The sequence below is a fragment of the Balaenoptera ricei genome, chromosome 1 (assembly GCF_028023285.1).
Source record: "Balaenoptera ricei isolate mBalRic1 chromosome 1, mBalRic1.hap2, whole genome shotgun sequence".
In the NCBI taxonomy this organism is placed as follows: domain Eukaryota; kingdom Metazoa; phylum Chordata; class Mammalia; order Artiodactyla; family Balaenopteridae; genus Balaenoptera; species Balaenoptera ricei.
Window position 1 is genome coordinate 4195668 of NC_082639.1, and position 19421 is coordinate 4215088.

At 58.9% G+C, this 19421-nt stretch overlaps 2 protein-coding genes across 7 annotated transcripts in view; one reads left to right on the forward strand and one right to left on the reverse strand.

Annotated features, from left to right (window-relative positions):
* Positions 1–2076, reverse strand: part of NPHP4 (nephrocystin 4) — a 140480-nt gene extending 138404 nt beyond the window's left edge. For all 5 annotated transcript variants that reach the window (XM_059905402.1, XM_059905470.1, XM_059905347.1 and 2 more), the window contains exons 1-2: positions 1913–2076; positions 885–934 (exon numbers count right to left, since the gene is read on the reverse strand). The gene's annotated coding sequence lies outside the window, so the exon portion shown is untranslated. The remainder of the gene's footprint in view (positions 1–884; positions 935–1912) is intronic.
* Positions 2077–2366: 290 nt separating this feature from the next.
* KCNAB2 (potassium voltage-gated channel subfamily A regulatory beta subunit 2) overlaps positions 2367–19421 on the forward strand; it is a 97295-nt gene continuing 80240 nt past the window's right edge. For both annotated transcript variants that reach the window (XM_059905749.1, XM_059905985.1), the window contains exon 1: positions 2367–2447. The gene's annotated coding sequence lies outside the window, so the exon portion shown is untranslated. The remainder of the gene's footprint in view (positions 2448–19421) is intronic.

Genomic DNA, 19421 nt, shown 5'->3' on the forward strand with positions numbered 1-19421 from the left:
AAAAAACTAAAAATAGAACTACCACAGGACCCAGTAATCCCACTACTGGGCATGTACCCAGAGAAAACCACAATTCAAAAAGACACATGCACCCCAATGTTCATTGCAGCACTGTTTACAATAGCCAGGTCATGGGAGCAACCTAAATGCCCATCAATAGACAAAATGATAGAGAAGATATGGTACACATATACAATGGAATATTACTCAGCCATAAAAAGGAACGAAATTGGGTCACTTGTAGAGACGTGGATGGACCCAGAGACTGTCATACAGAGTGAAGTCAGAAAGAGAAAAACAAATATGGTATATTAATGCATATATGTGGAATCTAGAAAATGGTACAGATGAACCGGTTTGCAAGGCAGAAATAGAGACACAGATGTAGAGGACAAACGTATGGACACCAAGGGGGGAAAGCAGGAGCAGGGTGGGGGGATGGTGGGATGAATTGGGAGATTGGGATTGACATATACACACTAATATGTATAAAATAGACTAATAACAACCTGCTGTATAAAAAATAATAATAAAATAAAATTTTAAAAATTAAAAAAACAAGGGATCGAGTGTGAGCAGCACGCAGAAGACAAGCCTAATCCAGACTCCTTTTTTTGGCGGGGGAGGGAGGGTAGAGAAGAGCAGGGAATCCGGGCGCTGAAGTGCTAAGCTGGGTTGATGTCTCACAAGCAGTGGTTCACCAAGGAAAGGGAGGAGCAGGAACCACAAGGAGCTGCCCGGACACAGGGACGCTTCCCACCCAGAAGTGAACAAAATCTGGAATGCCTGAGACCTGAAAGCTTTGGGGAGCTTTTTTGAGAGTAAGTAGAGGTCTACTTAAGCACTGCCAGGAATTCCTCATTCAAGGAATAGTCTTTGAGTACCTACCACGTGCCAGGCCGTGGAGAAACCGTCCTGCCCTCGAGGAATGTATCTGGAGAGAGGCAGAAAGACAGGATGCCAGTTAGCACACAAAGGAGGTGGCTATGACCTCTGAAAATCAGAGGCCCGGAGGGTGTAGTGAGCTGTGATGAAGACCTGGGCGGGAACTGGGGGCGACTATCCACAATCATCTAAAGGACACCTTTTCCAACTACACAAGCTTGGGAAGCCAGACTTCCTTCGTATGCTTCAACCCAAGTGACACAGTGCAACACCGAAGGCAGGACCGGGTCTGAGAAGGCATCTGTCTTCTAGGGAGACAGGCATGGAAGAGAGATGCAAAGGTGGGGCCTCTGAGTCTGAAGAAGCGAGCAGGAGACCGAGCACTGGGGTCTCGAGAAGGGCCCAGGTGGGGTGCTCGGAGGCGGTCCGGAGGTCGGTGGGCTGGACAGCGGAGGGGAAGGTGGGAGCAGCTCCAGGGGAGGCCGTAGGCAGGCAGGGCCATCAAGGCAGGGCCTCCTGCGAGGGCCAGGGAGTCTCCAGATCTCCACTGGGCGGCGGCGCTGGGACGGGTCGGCAGGGCCAGCGGGGGACAGGCACCCAGTGGGGACAGGAAAAGCAGGGGTCCCAGGCAGGGGTCCGACGGGGAAAAGGGGAGGGCCAAAGCCGCGGTCTCAGCACAGCCCAGGCCGGCGGCACCGCGCTCGCCTTAAGCTGGAGGGCTGCAAGGGGGCGCAGGGTCTAGGGACAGAGTACTGAGGTTGAGCCCCAAGAAGCCCCCGAAGCCTGCGGCCCCGGCCGCACCAAGTGTCACGGAGGGGGAAAGGAGGTGCGACCGACGCGGGCACAGCCCCGCGCCCGCCCGGCCGCCTCGCCCCGCAGGCACCGGTCCCCGGGGAAAGACGCACAGAGCACCCCCACCCCGGGCCCGAGGCCCCGACCCGTTCGGCGGCCCCCGCGCCTCCGGGCCGCGTCTAACCTCCCCCGCGGAGCCAGCCAACGTGGTTCCGCCCGCGGCGGGCAGCGTTACCTAGGAGACGAGGCTGCAGCTGCCGCACCCGCCCTGGGGCGTCGAGCCCCAAGCTTTCGAGGATGTGCCCCTCGGACGGATGCAGAGGCCCGGCGGCCGGCCGGTGCCCACCGGAGCCGCAAGCCTTGCGGTCCGAGGACCGGCCGAGGGTCACCCGACCCGCTGCCACCCGCCGGAGGAGCCTCAGAAGGGAAAGAACCCACCCCCCGACCCTTGCGTCAGCAGCACCGCGGGACCAATCAGAGCCCAAGTCCAGGGTCGCCGCTCCGGGAGCGCCAGCCAATAGGCGCGGCGGCGGGCCCGTTCTGATTTGCATGGTCGGCGATCCCTCTGCCAATAGGAATGTGAGTGGCGTGAAGGCCAGCCAATGAGAAGCTGGCAGAGGCGTGGCCCCGGGCGTCCCACGAGGTGAAGATGCTGCGGGCGGAACCTGGTGGAGCTAGTAGGATTCGGGGGCGCTGAAGTCGCAGGGGCAGGGGCAGGGCGGGAAGGAAGATCCGGAGCGGGGCAGAGGATCCGGAGCTGGAGCCCCCAGGTGAGTGCAGGGGGAGACCCCGGCCGTCCGCGCAGTACACGGCCGTGCGCCGGGAGAGCGGCGGCGGGCCCCCGCGAGGCCCGCGCTGACTCTCCATATCCTTTCCCCCAGCGCGTCCCCGCGCCCGCCTCCGTCCTCACCTCCTCTCCAGCCGGCTCGCCTTGTTCTCCATCATCTCCCTTCCCCCAACCCGTCCTCCCTTGCCTGCCCTATCTGCCAACCCGCCCGACCTTTTAGCTCCCATCCCCGACCCCTGCCCCAAACTTCATCCTTCCGCTCGTCCCGTCTCTGCCCCCTCCTTTTCCCCGCAGCCTCGCCTCCCCCTCCCCCATCCCCCCTTCAGCGCAGCCCCGTCGGAGCGCTCCTGGTCTTGGTCCTCCGCATCTCTCTCCTTGTTGCTCCTGAAGGCTCATCTTGCCTTTCCTTCCAGGTCCCTGGCCCCATCTTCCCACCCATTCTGCTCCCAATCGCTACATCTCTCCCCGTGGGCGCCCTCTCTGCACCTTGCCTTGCTCCCCAGGACCTTGGCATTCTCCTCCTGCACCAGTTCATCTGGCTACCTACACACCCCACCCCACCCCGGTCCCTATACCCCTGCCCCCTCTCCAGCTTCTCTTCGCTCCCCACCTCCCCTACCTGCTGCTGCTCCTGCAGGACGCAGGACACAGAGACCCAGCTGCTGCACCGCTTCCTGCTGCAGTAGCAGTCCTGTACCTGCCCACCTTTCCACCCTCCCACCCTACCCTGGCTCTGCTCCTCCTGGCATTTGTCTGGGGGCTCCTTTAGGGTCTACGCTTTGTCTAGAGCGGCCTGGGGGGCTCCAGGTGAGAAGCCCCTTAGCACCCTTTCCTGCCTTCCTCCCTAGCCACCGGCTCCCTTCCCACCCCACCCCCACTTTCCTACCCAGCTTACTTTGTGATTCAGCATTTTTGGGGTTGGTAACTTTCTTTGCCTCCTGGCATGATCGGGACCTGGTTGTGGGGCCGAAGGCAGGGGGGTCTTGACCCTGCAGTTAGAGGGGCCACCTTAGGGAACAGTCCTGAGCTGCCTGGTGCGGACAGGGTTGGGGAATGGGAACTCACCAGTGGGGGCTGCCCTTTCTTCTCTCTCACTTGTCTGCCCTGTGTTGAAATGCATCCAAGGGGAGATGACATAAGTAATAGCTCTTGGGGAAGTGAGCTATTAGCATTTATGGAAATTAATACATCCACATCCGAGGAGCAAGAACACCAAGTTCAGGCCACAGCTGTCCCACTGCCTGTCGTTTCAGGATTTCTTCTTTTGCTGCAACTTCTCCTCCCCCTCAAAAACGCCATCCGCCTTCCAATGCCAAGAGCAAGCTCCTGCTCTGCAAACAAAACCGCATTCAGGCCCCACGTTGCAGGGTTTGGGGGCCTGAGTGTGGAGAGTTACACCTGCCCTCCTGATTGTTGCTTGGCGTTTGCATCTACCTGCAGACCCCAGGCTTGTGTGTGGTTCTTGGGCTCCTTCCCCTGTGCTATCACAACGGGGGCCCAGAGGGCATTGGCTCCCTGGGGCCTGTCCATCAGGAACACTCTCCAAGCCCCCACCCGGCCTCAGTGACATTGAGGGTGTCCAGGCTGCAGCACGTTCCTACCTCGAAAGCAGCCTGCTGGAGGCTCCCCTACAAAACCAAGGTCCCGTTCTTTGTGCCTCTTTGTGCTGTGCCAGTGGACAGACAGTGTGGGGACTGAACCAGGGCACAGGGGGAGGGAGGGTCACGAACAGTGCGAAACTGGGTCTCGTGCTCAAACCTTTTGGGTCTGGACGTGGCACCTGGACGGGAATGAATGGGTGTGAAAGCAGTTGCACACAGGAGGTGTGGCAAGACGGACACTACTGCTCATCTGGTGAGGGTCACAGGCCGAGGCTCTGGGGGATGGAGGGGTGAGCGAGCTCTGGGGTGGGGCAGATTGAGAAGCTTCACACCATGGGGCTGGCTTTCTTTCCTTTTTCAATGATCTTCTAAACCCCAAATGATTCAGGAGGAAGGGAGTGGCACAAGTTTTGGTTTGACAGCTTCCGGTAAGGGAGGGGGCCTCCTCTCCACTTTCCTTTTTTGTTGGTGATGGGCCCATGGCAACTGGGCAGCACGCACGTGGCGAAGGAAGGCCTCCTCCACTGCTGGAACCCAGGGGAACGAACGTGTGTGGCTTCCCAGGACTCTGGCTAGAAGGAGCGTGTATCTAGTCCTTGACCTTCACTTCTCCGTGACCTTTGCTTCGCCAAAGGTCCCAGAGCCAGAGCAGTTTCCTGGAGTCCCTGAATGATAGGCAGAACAGTGACACTGCAGGCAGCATTCGGGGAGGACCGTCTCTGAAGGTGTCCAGGGCCAGAGACCCCTCCTCTCCCCTTTCCGCAGCCAGGGGTCCCGCCTCATAGAGGCGAGCGTGCTAGAGCTACAAGGGGTTGGGCATCTTCCCCTTTGGAGGACGCAACGGAAGCCTTGGCAAAGTCAGAGACTTCTCCAAGGTCACTCAGAGGTGAGCCGCGTCAGGCCCCGTACCTCCCGCCAGTCTGAGCCAGGTCACTCCCTTGGTTCTGCCCTTGGAGGAAACCAGCACCCCGTGGACATGCCATCCACCAGCTCCAGCCACCCTTCAGGACGCACCTGTGAGATGGTGCTGACACACGTGGAGGAAACAGCACCCCGGGTGCGTCTGAGTCACTGGGGCTGTCAGGAGTGGGAGATGCTACCGACCACAGAGAGTTCTCGGCGACAGCATCCTGCCCGGCCTGGCAGTTCCCCAGAGCCAGGGCCCTGTGGCTCCAAAGATGTCATCAAAGAGATGGCAAGGGGCCGAGCCGCCGGGTGAGATGAAAGGGAAGAAGGGACTCTGTGCCTTGACCTCTCTTCGCTGCGGGTCCTTGTAAATAACCCTAATCACCCCTGCGAGGGAGGCTGGTTAGCCTGGATGGGAAACAGGCACAGAGCGGTGGTGAGACGGACCCAGCCTCCTGGATTCTGTTCCCGCTGCACCAGGCCCCCTCCAGCCCATCAGCAAGTGCCGGAAATCCTTACCCCCCAGAGATGCGTCTCCTCCAGTGTGCAGGAGGGTCAGGTTCAATCCTAGCTCCCAAGGGACATGGAAGCTGCCTTTCTCACGGTGGGAAGCCCAGCACGCTCAGCCCGCCACCCACAGCATGTCCCCCCTTTCTTTGGGGTGACTCTGAGGAGATGTGGTCCTTGGCTCAGCCAGTACAGAGGAGGAAAAGGGTCAGGGCCTCCCCAGGAGAAAACACACAAGGGGCCAGCTGGGGACATCACCCGACGGGTCATCGGGTCACTGGGCGGGGGAGGGGGCGCTTCAGGCTTCCTATCCGGCCTGGGCTTGGCGAGAACATGAGTCTCCCTGCCCGAGCGGACGTGAGCAGCTGCTGGGTCTTCTTACCCTTTGCCACATCCCGCGGGGCTAAAACGGGGCTAGCCTTCCTCTCCCTCTGCACTGAGGGATGCACTCTGGGCCCGGCCCCCCGCCCCCAGCTGAAGTGTGCCCTGCGCCTGCACACTTTCTAACTCATAGCACAGAGGACAGGGTCTCAGGAGGTCACCCCCTGCTCCACCGAGTGGCCAGGTGGTTAGCCCTGGAGACCCGGAGTCCGCAGGCTTGTATGTGTCCCTCATCCTATTTCACCCACATCCCTGGCACCTGCCTGCCTTGAACTTCCTCCTTGCAGTCAACCTCTCTTCCCTCTAGCTCCAGCACACAGGCTCTTGCAGAACTGACTGTCTTTTTTTTTTTTTTTTTTAATTTTAATACATAGATTAGCTTCTTTTTTTTCTTTAATTTATTTATTTATTTTAGTTTTTGGCTGTGTTGGGTCTTCGTTTCTGTGCGAGGGCTTTCTCTAGTTGCGGCAAGCGGGGGGCCGCTCTTCATCGCGGTGTGCGGGCCTCTCACTATCGCGGCCTCTCTTGTTGTGGAGCACAGGCTCCAGACGCGCAGGCTCAGCAGTTGTGGCTCACGGGCCCAGTTGCTCCACGGCATGTGGGATCTTCCCAGACCAGGGCTCGAACCCGTGTCCCCTGCATTGGCAGGCAGATTCTCAACCACTGCGCCACGAGGGAAGCCCCCAGAACTGACTGTCTTAATGCCACACAGGGTACAGATTAAATAGGACTGGGAAAGGGGGAAAAGCGGAGATGGGCTGGGGATGTCTCCCTCAGCTTCACACCTGTGCTGCAGACCCGGTAGGGAACTTTTCCCCACCAGGATCTTGAGCCCTCTTAGGGGGTTTTCCCCACCTAACGTGATCTTGATCTTGAGCCCCAGCTGCTGAGTGGCTGAGATCCATCATCCAACTCAATGGTTGAAAGCCAAGTGTATATTTCTCCTTCTCAGATCCCTGCACTGGGTTCAGAACAAACCAGCAAACCGTTCGTCGTCAGGCTCGTTTCCCCAGTAAGCGAGCGACTTCTTGGGTCCCGTAGACACTGGGTCTTGTCCGCAGGGCCCCCTGTCTGGGGTCTTGGCCCGTGGCCCCCAGTGGAGAGCTAGCTCTCTGAATGTCCGGTTCTCACTCTCCCAGCCGCTTGGCCTTGTGCTTGCGTCTCCCTTTTTCGGGATTGGTAAAATGAGGCAAGCAGAGGCATACGGACAGTCCCTGGCACAGGGCGGGCACTCCGTCAGCTTCCCAGCCTCTGTGTCCAGTCATAGACTGAGCGCAAACCTTCGCTCTACCTGGAGCCCAGGTGGCTTCCGGGAAAGCTCAAGCAAAGGGACTCAGGTCCCCTTCTGAGTCATTTCATGAGCCCACGTGGGGCTCCTCAGAGGGGCTGGGTGCTCCTGGGGAACAGCCTGGGAGAACCCAGCTGGTGGCTTTCGTGGAGGAAGGAGGGCGGGAGCCTGTTGTTGTCTCTGCAGATCATGGCCTCCCAGTGAGTGGAGGGACACGGCTTGCCCTGTCCTCCCAACCCCAGGCCTCCTGGAGGGCCGGGTGCGCAAGCCTGCGGGGCATTCGTCTGCCCGCCTACCCCCCTGTACAGTAGCCTGTGGGGGCTGCAGAGCCCCGCCCCAAGCACGCCCACCCTCTGCAGCACGGCATGTTTTCATTTTCCATCCTTCAGCAGCCTTACGAGCTCTCAGAGTGAACTGCAACCTGATGTCCACAAGCTGTCAAACACAGCCCAGGGCAGAAGGAGCTAGAAATCTGCCTGGGAACCTTGCCTTCCCCAGTGCTCTGTGGTGGCAGGGTCTCTCTGGAAACAGTGCCCTTCCTGCCCCTTCTGGATGGAGGAGACTCAGAAATAACTAGCACAAGGAAATTCTAACGAATCCATGCATTAAAAAGTAAATTAGAATTTAAACATTGTTTCAAACCTATAAATACCGCCGACTGGGGAAGCCCTCTGCAGCAGACATTTGAAAGGCCAAGGGTGAGCAAGACCCACCTAACCTAACCACAGACCAGGAACCATCAGAGAAGCCTCTGCTGATAGAAGAGAGATGGGAGGCAGGTGGGGTTGCTATTTGACCCAGACCCTGAAAGAAGGCAGGGTTGTGATAGCAAAACTGGGAAAGGACTGTCTGGAGAGAGCCCTGCATTGGGCCAGGCCCCGGAGGAAGGACTAGGGGGTTGGACAGTGGCCGAGGCCCAGGGGGAGCACAGGTGGGACATGAATATGGGAGTCATTGAGGGGGAGCAGGAACTGGGGTCTGGGAGGCCAGCCGTCGGACCCCTGGGGGTTTTGGAACCAGCAGTGACATGTCCACACCGGGATGGAGGAGGCAGATGTGTCTGCAGTGTGGGGTGAGGACCACGTGCGATGGCAGGGGAGATCGCGTGTCATCCTAAAGAGAGACTGTTACCTGTGTTGTGTGCTGCTGTAGGCCCAGCGTTACGCACAGAGTGGGACCCCGTAAATCTGTCTCGAGCGGATGAGTAGAATGAATAGGCAGGAGAGCGTCACGGCAAAGCTGCTGTGGAGCTGGGTGGCAGTGGGATGCGGGCAGCAAGTGGAGCCCGGGGTCCCCTTTTCATCGCTGGGTCTGCTCGGGCTACATCCTGCTGACCCTGCTGCCTCGTTGGGTCCAAGGTCTTTGCCTCGGCCAGTCACGGCTGTGGGCATCGAGAGGGAGAGCCATGGGTTCAAATGGGGTTCAAACCAGAGGTGATTGCCAACCCCCCACCAGTCACAGCCTTGGCAGTGAACAACGTCACCCAGGAGGTGGGGCCAAGAGTAAAGGGGGCAGAAGACGGAGCCCAGGGAGTGGCCGTGAGTGCAGGATTTGAGAGGGAAGGTGAAGGTCAAGACAGGAGGAAACCCTGGGTTATCCTGGAGCCCAGTCAGAGAGGGAGATAGAAGGTGGGGGCAGGTGTCCGCTGCATCAGGCGGGCCCCACGCTGCTGGGGCCACAGTCTCTGCCAAGAGGGGAGGCGACAGAGCTGCCCCCCCATAACAGGTGCACACGCCGCGTCTTTGCCCTGTTCTGTGTCCACTCCTTCAGTTCAAGGAGATGGCGTTGTCTGCATTTTACTGGTGCAGAAACAGGCACTGAAAGCCGAGGTGACTATCCTCAGGTCACAGAGCACTAACAAGGAGTCAAGATCTGAACCCCGGCTGTTGGGTGCCAGCGCCCGCCCTCCTGACCTTTGCATTCTGCTGCCTAAATGGCTCTTGAGAAATTGACGGTGAAAGAAGGAAGGGAGGCGAGAGGGGCCGCGCTCACGGGGTTAGCAGGTCGGTGGGAAGAAAAGTCACTTTTCTGGTTAGCCGGGTCCATCAGCCGCATCCTCAGTCTCCATGGTGCGTGATTCTGTGTCCTGCCCTAATGGGGACATTTCTGGGGTCACCTGTGAACTGCGGGGCTCATCCTTCCAGCTTCATGGATGGCTCTGCATATGATGCAACTGCAGAGGATGAGAATGCGGAGGTTGCGGTGGCCCCGGAGGTGCCAGGCAGTCCTGAGCCCTGGGGCACACATCGGGGTCACAGGGGGCGGTGCCTGGAAACAGCCCCTGTGGGTCCTGGTGCAGCTCAGCAGCCACTGCCTGGGGTTCCAAGGCCACACTTTGAGAAACACTCCCCAGTTTGTCATAAACTTTCCCATTTCCACTTCTTAAAGCAGCACCCAAGGAAACACGCCTTGATCACTGGAAGCTCTGATGAGCAAGCCTTCCTGGGGCTTCTTCAACACTGTGGAACATAGGAAGCCCTTGTTCTACTGGGCGACCTGCTACGCCTTTGTCAGCTTTGAATCCTGAATCGAGCTTTAATCCTGCCGTGGGTGGGGACGTGCTGGTATTCGTGGTGCCCCAGCGCTCCTGGAATGAGGTTTGGCTGGGATGCTGACTCTGAGCACCCGCCCCGTGTGACGGAAGCGGGCACCCCTCCCCCTCCCGGGAGCCAGCCTGTCACTTGGAACTGAACCTGTGGCATCTCCCCTCCCCCTCTCGTGAGCCCCCACCTCTGCTCAGTGGCTCCCTCACCCCCCGGGCAGTGTTGCCTTTGCCTCTCACTGGGGAGAAGGTTTTTGTCACCCAGCTTAGGCTGCCCAGAGCCATCTCTGTCCCTTTGCTCTTGCCAAGATCATGAGATGCCCGGAATAGAAATTGCAGATCCCAACAGATCTGCAATAGATCCCAACAGAGATTGCAACAGATCCCAATAGAGATTGCAGATCCCAACAAAACATCGCCCCCTTTCTGTAGGGGCACAGGCGCTGGGGTGCCCGCGCATGTCCTGCCCAGGACACGTCAGAGGCTCCAGGGATGCTACTGGAGATGCTGCCATACTCCCTCCTCATCCCGAAGGCTGGGTTAGGGAAAGGCCTCTGACGGCTCGTGGGACAGCTCCTGTGGGTAAACGTGGACCCACGTCCTAAATAAAGAGGCTGTTCAGATGAGACTCATCGGCCACCCTGGGCCTGATGTCGCAACTCGAGGGGCGGTGGTTGCTCGTAGGAGCGACCCTGCTCCTGCTCTGGCTTTGTGCAGGTGCGGCCATGCTGCACGTCACCCCTTCCTTCACTGACCCGAGAAGCGGGGGGTAGACGAGGCCGCTGCCCTCAGGGCCCACAGTCGGTGGGGGAGGAGACACGGCTCCAGCCCACGGAGGCGCCACTCGGGCCACAGCGGAAGTGTCTGCAGGCCCACCGGGCAGGAAGGGGCAGTGTGCCTCCCACGTGGTCAGGGAGGGAGGAGGCGAGGCTGGAGCCGGTGTGGCTCTGTGTTGGGTGACAGAGGGAGACAAGACAGGGCGGTCTTCTGGGCAGGAAGAGCTGTGCCAGAAGGTGAGAGATGGCCTGGGGTATTGGGGGGACCTCAGGAGAGGGACGCCGGGCTAAGTGAGGAAAGATCTTAGGGGCTGCTCCTCTTTAGAAGAAAGATGTGTCCTGACCAGGACACGGGAGGATGTAAACGGGGAGGCATCCCCCGCTCCTGGGAGTCAGAGCACCTGTGTCCATGCAGAAAGGGGGCGATGTTTTGTTGGAATTTGCAGTCCCTATTCCAGGCATCCCATGTCCTTGGCAAGAGCAAAGGGACAGATGAGGCTCGTCTGTGGGACCAAGCTGGGTCATGCATGCAGAATGGGGGAAAAGAAGCTGAGCAGGCCCCTCAAGGCCCCCAGCCCTGTCCCGTGCCCGTGGTTCCCTCGGGAGCCCTGAGCTGCTCCAGCTACCATGATTACCACAGCTCCCCCCAAAACACACACGAAGCCTGTGTGCCCAGCTGGGCCCTCGCTCCCTGCCTCACCCAGGGCTGGAAGGTTCTGACAAAGCCCACTGGGGTACCACTGGGAGGGATGTGGGGGACAGGGTTTCTCCCCACCCTCCCGCAGCCTGGTAACCATGGTAACCATGGGGAACTGCTGGAGGCTCCCAAGCCACCTGCTGGGCTGCCTGGGTGCTGAGGCCCTGGTGGGGGCCCACGGCACAGCCACGTGGGCCCCTGGGCAGCAGCCTCTGCGAGCAGCAGGTGAGGCGGCGGCGGGTGCAGCCCCAAACAGTCACCCAAAGCTCTGAAAACAAAAGGGCCCCAGTTCAGGGGGAGAGGGCACAGCTCAGGGGACCCTTCCCCAGTCCCTTGAGGGGACGAGAGGGCACTTGCTCCCAGGTTCAGGCAGAACCCCTGGTCTCTAAAGCAGCCCCCAAGCCAGTGGGCATTTGAAGTATTATGGGGCTTTATTTCATTTATTACTGTGAGGCTGGGGCCCCTGGGCTCCTCCAGCCAGCAGCGCTCAGGAAAGTCCCTTCAGGCTTCTTACTCTTTGACGCATGTGGTCCAGCCTGTTTGTTTTAAGGAGAGGGAAACTGGGGCTCGGGGAGGAATCATACTTGTCGGCAGCTTGGGGCCACCATACAGCTCTCTGACTGCCAGCCTGTGTTCACTCCCTGAGCAGCCCTCACCAGCATCCTGTAGGTCTCTGACCGCCAGCCTGTGTTCACTCCCTGAGCAGCCCTCACCAGCATCCTGTAGGTCTCTGACCGCCAGCCTGTGTTCACTCCCTGAGCAGCCCTCACCAGCATCCTGTAGGTCTCTGACTGCCAGCCTGTGTTCACTCCCTGAGCAGCCCTCACCAGCATCCTGTAGGTCTCTCTGAGCAACACTCCACGATGGCCTTTGCTACTGACATCCGGTCCCTCCTAGAGCGTGTGCCCCGTGAGGATGGGACGTGTCTGTCCCGTCACCTCTGTACCCCCAGCTCAGCCCTTGGGCAGGCGCGTGGCAGAAGCAGGCTCTCAGCAACGATCAGGAACGATGGACCCTCCCAGAAGGCAGAACAGGGTAGGAAACAGCTCATGTAAGGCCCACACCGCCCCCCCCCCAAGTTGGAGCCACCCTCTGCAGAGCTGGGAAGGGATGGGGGACTCCGGCCCACAGACTAGTGGCTGCCACCTGACTCGGAATGATCAGAGAAGGGAAACCCCTGGGCAAGAACCAAACCTCGTGCCAAATCCTCCGTGGGACCTCCTCCGTACATCAGACCATTTTCAGGGTGCTCCTGCATCCCCCCAACCCAGGCCTCCCCGCTTCCTCAGCCAGACGGCCCATGGTTGGTCCTCCGGAGGGATGCTCATTTCCCTGTACATGTGGTGAATATTGCTGGTGCAGAGGCAGGACCACTAGGCCTGTCACCCTCCCTTTAGGCCCGAGGAACACTAGCCTGACCCAGGCTGATTTCCCCAACTTCCAAGAGCCCACGGTCCTTTGAGCCAGCGCGTCGCAAGCGTCGGACGGCTGCCCTTGCCTCCCATCCCCTCACAGCATCGATGTCCGGGGCTCGGAGCTGCAGAGAGGTGATGTTACAGTCCTAACAATCCCACTCATCCGTTCTTTGTGAGGCTTCACTCCAGGAATGAAGTCCTAGCACTGGCCCTGGTGCTGCCCGCAGGCAGGACAGGTCTCCCACCTCCCCTTCTGTCCACTCATCCACCCCAGGAACCTTCAGAGGCCCTGCTTGGAGGAGCTGTCTGGTGAGCTTTGGATCCCTGAGCTGAATCCGTGGGACCAAGCCTGGGCTTCCTGGAAGCAGGCAGTGGCCGTCCCCGCCGGGGGCGCCCTGATTCCTTCTCCCCCAGGCTGCCCACCCCACTGAAGGATTCTCCGCCAAGTATCTTACCCCCAGGGCACGATCCTGCCACACCCCGAACAACAGGCAACGCCCCAGGGAGGGCAGAGCAGCCGTGCCCTCGGGGGCCTGGCACCCAGCCAAAGATGGCAGTCAGCGAGGATACACCCCTGCAGCTGAGGGCAAGACAAAGGCAGGTGCTCAGAGCCTGTGTGCTGAGGCAGCTCCGGTGCGGGGGCTGGCATCCTGGGCTGGCGGCCACAGGCTCCCGGCCGCCTGGCATCTGGACAGGTGGGCTGTGTCCTGCGGGCCGGCAGCCTCCCCGAACAGACTGCACGCTCGGTGCCCGGCAGCCACATTCATGTGTTTATAGCAGAGCCACTTAGTTATGCGAAGTGAATGCCTTCTAACTGCAGAAGCCGTCCCAGGGCGTCCAGATTGAGTGGTCCCAAGCGGCAGGCAGAGAAGGCCATGGCCCCGTGAGCAGGTTTCCACGGGAGCTGGGGACCTCCAGGAAGGAGGCTGGACGGCTGAAAGCCTTTGCCCCACTGCGGGAAGGAGGCAGGCAGTTCATATGATGCTGGTGGTGATGGTGATGGTGGTGGTGATGGTGATGGTGATGTTAGTGGTGATGATGGTGATGGTGGTGATGGTGATGGTGTTGATGATGGTGATGGTGGTGGTGGTGACGATGGTGATGGTGGTGATGATGGTGATGGTGGTGATGGTGACGGTGATGGTGATGGTGTTGATGATGGTGATGGTGGTGATGGTGATGCTGGTGGTAATGGCGATGGTGATGGTGATGGTGTTGATGATGGTGATGGTGGTGATGGTGATGGTAGTGGTGATGGTGATGGTGGTGATGATGAGGATGACAGTCATCTTGGTGATGACAGCAGTGATGATGACCATGATGATGGTGACGGTGGGGATGAGGAGGGGTAGGATAGTGGCTGTCCTATCATTATTTGTATCAGCAGCCGCCATTTGTCTGGGATCTGCTCTGTCAGGCTCTTGCTCAAACCTTACAAGCATTTACTCGTAACCCTCCAGCCACCCCAGGAGTAGGTGCTTCATGGGTGAGAACAGCTTCCATGCTTGACCTCAGGTCACGCAGCCAGCAGAGGACCCTGGGCCCCATATCGCCTTGTTAATGGGATGGGTGCTCACCCTTGGCCTCCCCCTGGGCTGGGGTCGCCAGGATTCCTGGTAAGAGGAAACCGCATAAAGGTCCAGCCCAGCCCTCAGCTCAGTGCTGGCAGAGCCCCACTGGATTCTTTCTTTCCCTGCCTCATGTACGCAGACCCTCCCACCAGAAGGGGGTCGCTGAGTCCGAGGCAGGAAGAGTGCGGTTGGGAGGCGGGACCCCTCCCCACTCTCCTGTGTGCTTTCCCCTCCCGCCGGCAGGCAGAATCGTGGGGCTCCCCTCTTCCCCCACTCACATCACTGCCCGAGCACTTTCCCAAACACGGAGACATCACTGCCAGTGACCGAGTTATATCCTATTGTTTTCCCGAAATTCACTGAAACATGATCTCCTTAGGGATTTAGCATCTTTTCACTCTTCCCAGTAATGCTGTCTTGAACACGGGTGTGCATCTAAGTTTATTTCCTCTCTTGGACTCTTAGGTTACGTTTATACAAGTAGGATTTCTGGATCCCAAGCTATGGATCTTTACTGCCCAATTACTTTCCCAAAAGATTGTGCCACACATCCCCGAAGCAGCAACGTCTCATTGGAGTAGCTTCTTTGCAACCTCACCTGCAATGAGTATTTTCATTTAAAAACGCATTTTTTTTTCCTGTTAATTATATGATTGCAAAGGCACAGTGCCTGATGGCTTTCTTTTGCATCTCTTTTAATTCAGCAGAGCCTTTAATGGATGAGGTGGAGTAAAGCTGGCTTTCCAATTGCTAGTGTAGTGCTGCATGGGCAAGATATTAATCTTTCATGCCTCTGTCACGTGGTGCCAGCAGCATAATCCTCTTTGAAATCATTTGTTATTTATTCTTACAGTCCCCTGGAGAGCGGGGAGGGCCCCAGGAGCCTGTTCACAAATGCTAATGCAAGGAGGGCTGCAGAAATTTCCCTGCAAACTGCCCCTCCCCTCAAGGTGTGGAACTGAACCAGGGCTGGGGACACAGGTCCCCCCCAGCAAAGGGAGACACATCACCCCAATCTCTGCCTCCATCACTATGCCTCCTTCCCTGCATCTGTGTCTTCTCCTCTTTTAGGGAAACCTGTCATTGGATGTAGGGTCCACCCGAATCCAGGATGACCTGACCTTAATTACGTCTGCAAAGACCCTTTTGCCTCCTAAGGTCCTGTTCACCAATACCAGGGATCGGGACTCTGACATATATTTGGGGGGCGGGGGACACAATTTGAGCCACCACAGCAGGTTTCTGCCATTGATTCCCCACCACCACCCCCAGGGCCCCCTCCAGAAGCTCCTATGGCTTTCTTTCTGGTCTGCTGATTCTTCCCCCTTGGCAGGGACTGCATGTTGGGTGTTACTGGCTAAGGGGTAAAAGTGGGAGTGTGGGGTGTGGACCTGGGGTCGAGCTGGGTCGAGTTGGATCCGCTCTCTGGAAAGCCAGCAGTTCCACCCGGAGCCGGGGCCCGTAATGAGGAGTGGGATCCAGTAGGGGGTCACCCTGGCCATACCTGCCAGTGTACTTAGAGGGCAGAGCCCCCTTCCTGGCCTCAGAGCGGTGGACCCAGCAGCCTGGGGAGGCTGCATGGAGCTCACCTGTGGGTGACAAGGTGAGCAGGTGAGACAGGGCAGCGTGCCCCATCGAGGGCAGATGGGAGGTGCTCAGATAGGGCCCCGTTTTCAGGATGCCAGCCTGTGCCCGCCCCGGGGAGGGACGGGTTTGTGCTACAGCCTTTAGGGGCCCAGCGTCCCTCAGGCACGCTGCCTGGCGAGCAAGCTTCTTCTCAGGCTCCTGATTCCCTCTGCAGATGGCACCAAGGTCTGTCCCTCAACTTCTTCTACGGGTCACCGCTGAAATCCCCCTAAAAGCCCAGGGGTCCAGCACCACCGTGTGTGCGATCACGCGGAGTTTGGGGGATCAGCTGCAGACAGTCAGCCTTGTGCTGTGCCAGGCACTGTGCCATCTACAGGGGAGGGGCCTGGCTGGACACGGTGACCAGAGGCCCCTGCACAGGGCTGGCCAGAAGTAGGTGGCCCCCATCCCCATGGCCCACCACCAGCCCCCCAATGTTACTGCAGAAACTCGTAGCAGCGGGCAAGATGGGAACACCCACGGCTCCCCAAGTCCTCCCTGCCCGGCACCCTGCTTGGAGGGCCCCTCAGGGTGTGGGTTGTCCAAGGCTCCAGAGAGGAAGCCCTGGGGGAGGGCCGAGTGTCCAGGGACTGCTTGGTGGCACAAGAGGGCGCCAACGTGTCCACTTGGACTAGAGAGACCGACTCTGAGGCTGCCTGTCTGGGGGACACCAGGGTGCCGGCCTCTCCCTCCTGCTCCCATCCTGGGGGGTAAGCGGTTAAAACCCACCCCTCTGCCCGGGCCAAAGGAAGCAGCTTGGAGCTGCTCCCTCCATCTGCCATCTGCCGAGCTCTGGGCCGCCTCTGCTCCCGCCTGTGTCAGCTGCTGAGTCAGGCTTTGAATCATCACAGGGGTCACAGCCCTGATCACTGGCAAGGGGTGCTTCTTCCTCCCCGCCCCCTGCCCCCCAAACTCTGTATTTTCTTCCCACCGAGGCTCAGTTGGAAAGACCTCAGTCCGGCTCTGATAGGAGATACGGCATTTCTCTGTCCCTCTTACTGTGGATGCCCCCCAAGGAGTGGGGAAAACCAGGACCACTTAAGGGGGAGGGGAAGCGCGTGCTCAGACCTCCCCCTCCCGCAGTCCCTCGGCTCATTGGTTATCCCTCTCAGAGGCGGATGAAGAGGTTCTGTCTCTGACGCCCCAGCCAGGTACTCGCGGCACTGCAGCCGCAGCCGAGGGGCTGGAGATGCCACAGGCATGCTGACCGCAGGGTGTCCTGGACTCAGTGCCGCCCGTGGGTGCTGCCTGGAGTCCTCTGGGATTGCACGACCGCCCCCCAGGGAGCTGGTGCTGGTGAGTGTGGGGGGCCAGGAGCTGCTGCCTCACCCGGACCCCCTCACCGGCGCCAGTGGGGAGGGAATCCTGGAGGTGGGCCATTAAGACCTGCAGCTTGTCTTCTATTTGGCGTGAAGGACAGGGCTTGGGTTTCGTAAGGGAAAGGCCCTCCGGGCAGTCAGCCAAGTCCCCATCCTGCAGCAGGAAGCCCCCCTTGTCCCCCTGACAGTGGTCAGCACTGGGGACAGGTCGCTCTGGTTCCGCTGTTCTTTATCTTTAAGAACCTCTCCCCTCTGAAGGACAAGGTCCAGATACCAGAACAGGCGAGAAACGCTCCCGGTGAGAAAAGAGAGCTGGGGCGGTAGAGTGTGGGCGACACAGCTCTGTCCCACAGCACACCCCCAGCCAGATCTCGCGCTGTGTGTGGCCCCCTGACCCCCAGCCTCCACAGAGGGGCTGGTGCACGTGGGGCATTCAGGCCTGGGGCGCTGGGTGAGGAGATGCCTGTTGCCTTGATGGGGGCCCGGCTCCTCCCAGGGAGACAGCCCCGCCCATGGCTCTGGGAGCATCCACTGAGGCAGGAAGTGGACACAGCCAGGCCCCAGAGGGAGGAGAGCAAAAGCACCCCTGGGTGCGCTTCATCCCAGGGGAGGTAGGGGCGGGCCCAGCCCCTCTGCCTCCCCCAAAGGTGTGGGACACACTCTCTGAGTCGTGTTTGAGATGTGCTCTGGCTGGACGGTTGGGTCGCCCAGATGGCTCTCAAGTCCTTCTAGCCACAACCCCCCTACTGGGGGGGGATCCTGGGTCCTCCATCTTCACCTGCTCTGTGGAGTATCTGCTTTTCGGAGCGGCGGGAGGCCCCCCGGGGCTGGCCTGCGACCACCTGGGACGCGGGCCGTGAGCTTGCAAGTCCTCGCACACACGGGAAGCTCAGGCCACCCTTCTGGCCTGACCTGGGGCAGAGCATCCGGCCTGAGGGAGGAGAGGCCTTCCCCAGCGTCTCCTGGGGTACATGAGCGGCAGCAGACCTCGGGCTGCTTGGCCGATGGGTACAGTGGGCCTGTGTGTGCGTGCGTGTGCGTGCGTGTATGCACACCTGTGGTGTGTGTGTGTGTGCGTGCATACACACACACCCTTTCCGAGGCACGTCCCCCCACCCAGACCCTCATCAGAGCTGCTCTCCGGGGCTGGCCTGGAATGCTCCATCCCGCCGGGGTTCTGGTCTCTCCCGAGATTCTCTTGATAAACTTCCTGTAATTGGAGGAACTCTGACATGCTTTCACAAAAGGGGAGGAAAATTAGTTTTAAAGAAAAGAAAGAACTGCATGACGACCTGGAACTCACCTTTGCCCTGTGGTTCCGCGGTGGAGTCTACATGCCTTCCCCTGGGATTTCTGGGGATGAGACTCTGAGGCCGTGGGTTTCAGGAAGCACTCTCCCTCCTGCGCTCAGGTGCCTCTGTCTCTGTATCTCTGTCTGTCTGTCTCTCTGTCTTTGGCAAGTATTTCCACACTCCAGTCCTTGGCCTTTCATCTGATGCTCTGAGTCATATGTGCACACAGCCAGACCTGTTTCAGAGTTTGCATTTCTCTTTCAGCTGGTTAAACCTTTTTCTTAAATAAGCTTATTTTGAAATGAAACTTGCCATTCCTGCAATTAAGGGAAAGCCAGCATTACTTGTCATATTTCAAAGATAACTGGAAAAATAAGTAGATAAATATTAGATTCGAGAACTATCTCAGGTGTGACCAGGACACACAGACTTTGAAAATCCCTGTCTTGGGGATTCCAGAATGAGCCACCGGCTTGTTTTCTGGGAATTGGAGGGTGTTTTGCCTGCCCCTCCCCCTCCGATCATCCCCATCCTCCTGTTCACAGGTGGAATGCCTGGTCCAGGGTTATTCACGTTCTGAGGGCAAATTGACGAGTCCTTCCTCGTCCCTGCTCCGGTGAATAAAAGAGGTAGAAAAGCCGGGGTGGGGTGGGGGACATCAGCCCCATATGTCCCCCAGTTGGATTTAGGCAAGAGCGGGAGGTTTTATTGGGGATGAGGCTGGGCTGGCATTCGAGTGTCAAAGATTTAAACCAGAAAGCTGCAGGGAGCATTCTTCTCCAGAAATCATCATGGAAGCCTGGGACAAAATGGCATGAGGGGGCGTTAAGAGTGTTGGCTTTGGAGTTGAGTAGACCTGCCCCAGCTCTTTGCTTCTTAGAGCTTTAGCAGGGTAGTTCAGAAGATTCGGACGGTAGAGGTGTGAGTCATGGAAAGTGCCGACACCCTCCCCGCTATTGCCGCCCCAGGGGTAACCACTGCAAATAGTGTGGGGTGACCCGTGCAGGACGGGGAAGCAACCACTGCATTGGACCCT